The 2,809-nt window shown below is 36.6% G+C and overlaps 1 non-coding gene across 1 annotated transcript; it reads right to left on the reverse strand.

Moving 5' to 3' along the window:
* Positions 1-719: 719 nt before the first annotated feature.
* On the reverse strand, positions 720-826 carry LOC121216832 (small nucleolar RNA R71). Its single transcript, XR_005913044.1, has one exon. It is a non-coding gene; the product is annotated as a small nucleolar RNA R71 (small nucleolar RNA).
* Between the last annotated feature and the right edge of the window lie 1,983 nt (positions 827-2,809).

Consider the following 2,809-nt stretch of genomic DNA (forward strand, 5'->3'; position numbering starts at 1 on the left):
GAGTAAATTTGTCGTAATTTGTTTTAATATTCTAGGATATTGATTCAAGTTAATGCGTAATTTATTTATTTTTAGTTTAGTTTAATTCCACTTTTCTAAATTTTCTTTTATTTTCTTCTGTCAGGTTTTTCTAGTTTATGACCAAAAGAAACCCGTAGGGACCATTGCTTTTTGATAGTGAGATTGATCGCACAGCTCGCAGAAACCGAAGAGAAGTAAGGCGAAGCTTAAGGTACATAGAGAAAGAGCAAGAGGACGATATTCAAACCAGAACCGAGGAGATGGCTGAAAATCAGGAAAATCCGCTACCTTTTGTGATTGCCGCTGATCTAGTAAATCAGAATTATGCTCCATGCACTATGTATGATTATGCTAAACCAAATTTAACAGGAAATGAGTCAAGTATAGTTAGGCCTGCTATTGCTGCAAATAATTTTGAACTAAAACCTAACACGATTCAAATGATACATCAATTTGTTTAGTTTGATGGTTTGCAGGATGAGGATCCAAACACTCACTTGGAGAATTTTCTGGAACTTTACGACACATTTAAAATCAATGGCGTCTCTGATGATGCCATTCATCTTTGGTTATTTCCCTTTTCATTAAGGAATAAGGCTAAACAGTGGTTCAACTCATTACCACGATGGTCAATCACTACTTGGGAACAAATGACCGAAAACTTTTTACTTAAATATTTTTCGCTGGCTAAAACGGCTAAGTTGAGGAATGACATCTCTTCTTTTGTGCAGATGGATCTAGAAACGCTTTATGATGCATGGGAGAGATACAAGGATATTTTGAGAATGTGCCCTCACTATGGGTTACCACTTTGGCTACAGGTTCAGACGTTCTACAACGGTGTGAACCCCTCAACGAGACAACTCATTGACGTAGCTGCCGGTGGAACTTTGAACAACAAAACACCTGAAACGGCTTACGAATTCATTAAAGAGATGTCACTGAATAACTATCAGTGGCAAGTCATGAGGATAAAATTGACAAAAGCACCCGGTGTTTTCAACCTCGATTCGGTCACCATGCTCTCTAATCAGGTAGAGCTTTTGAATAGAAAAATTGATGATTTTCTTGGTTCTTCACAATTTCACCCAGTAATGCAGTGCAATGTAAGTGGAGGAGGAACGAGCAATTTAGAATACCCACCTTATATCCACAACATGGACAACGAACAATTAAATTATATAGTTAATAATCCTCAACATCAAAATAAACCCTATAATAACACTTACAATGCAGGATGAAGGAACCGCCCAAATTTCTTATAGGAAGGCCAAGGGAATCAGAGACCATCACCACCACTAGTCTTCTAACAGCCACCTTACCAACAAGATAAAAAGCTGAACCTTGAGGAGTTGTTAACAAAATTTATCTCAGTGTCAGAAACTCATTTTCAAAATACTGAAACAGCACTTAAGAATCAACAAGCATCGATCCAAGGGCTCGAAACTCAGATAGGAAAGCTCGCCAAACTAATTTCTGAAAGACCACCAGGAAATCTACCTAGTAACACCGAACCCAATCCAAAAGAGCATGTGAAAGCAGTTACAGTAAGGAGTGGGAAAGTGTTAGCTGAATCTGAAAAGAAGCCACCACAAGAAGTTGACAGAAAGGAGGTAGAACCTGAAAAAAATGACAATCTAATGCCAAAACAATATAAACCACCAATCTTATACCCATCAAAGTTGAAGAAAGACTGCATGGATGCACAATTCGGTAAATTTCTTAAACTTTTTAAACAACTGCATATTAACTTACCTTTTGTTGAAGCTATATCGCAGATGCCTACATATGCAAAATTTTTAAAGGAGCTTCTAACAAACAAAAGGAAGTTTGAAGACTTATCTACAGTGGAACTTAATGAGGAATGTTCAGCCATACTCCAAAATAAACTGCCAACCAAACTAAAAGATCCAAGAATTTTTACTATTCCCTGCTTAATTGGTAGTTTGAATGTTGATAAAGACTAGCTGATTTAGGCGCCAGTATTAATTTGATTCCATATAAGATGTTTAAACAACTTGGTCTTGGGGAACCTAAACCCACTAGGATGAGTATTTAATTAGCTAATAGATCTGTTAAATATCTTAGGGGAATTATAGAGGACGTACTTGTAAAAGTAAATAAATTTATATTCCCTGTTGATATCGTTGTGCTTGACATGGATGAGGAGGTTGAGGTGCATTTAATCTTAGGTCGCCCATTTTTAGCCACTGCTAGGGCTGTAATAGATGTGGGTGATGGTAAATTGGTACTTAGAGTAGATAACGAAGAGATTATTTTTAAAATTTATGATGCCATGTGATTTTCTAGGGAACAGGATGACTCATGTTATTTTATCGACTCTATTGATCATGCTACTCAAGACTCTTTTCAGGAAATCGTACACAAGGACACGATGGAGCTGTGTCTTGCCCAATGAGAGGGGGTGGATGATGATTCTGAGATAGGAACCGAACTAAATTCCAATGAACCCCCCAAAAACTAGCAGAATATGATGGTATTAAGGTAAAAGATGAACTTAAGCAAAAATCCTCTATTGAAGAAACTCCCAAACTAGAACTTAAACAATTACCGAATCACTTGGAATATGTATTCCTTGGAAATAATTTTACATTACCGGTAATTATTGCATCTAACTTGCAATCCAATGAGAAAGAGAAATTACTCCAAGTATTACGAGAGCATAAAAGGGCCATAGCTTGGAAAATTTCTAACATTAAAGGGATCAGCCCTTCTTTTTGCACCTACAAAATTTTAATGGAAGATAAATATAAGCTATATGTGAAAG

The sequence above is a fragment of the Gossypium hirsutum genome, chromosome A02 (genome assembly GCF_007990345.1).
Source record: "Gossypium hirsutum isolate 1008001.06 chromosome A02, Gossypium_hirsutum_v2.1, whole genome shotgun sequence".
NCBI lineage: Eukaryota > Viridiplantae > Streptophyta > Magnoliopsida > Malvales > Malvaceae > Gossypium > Gossypium hirsutum.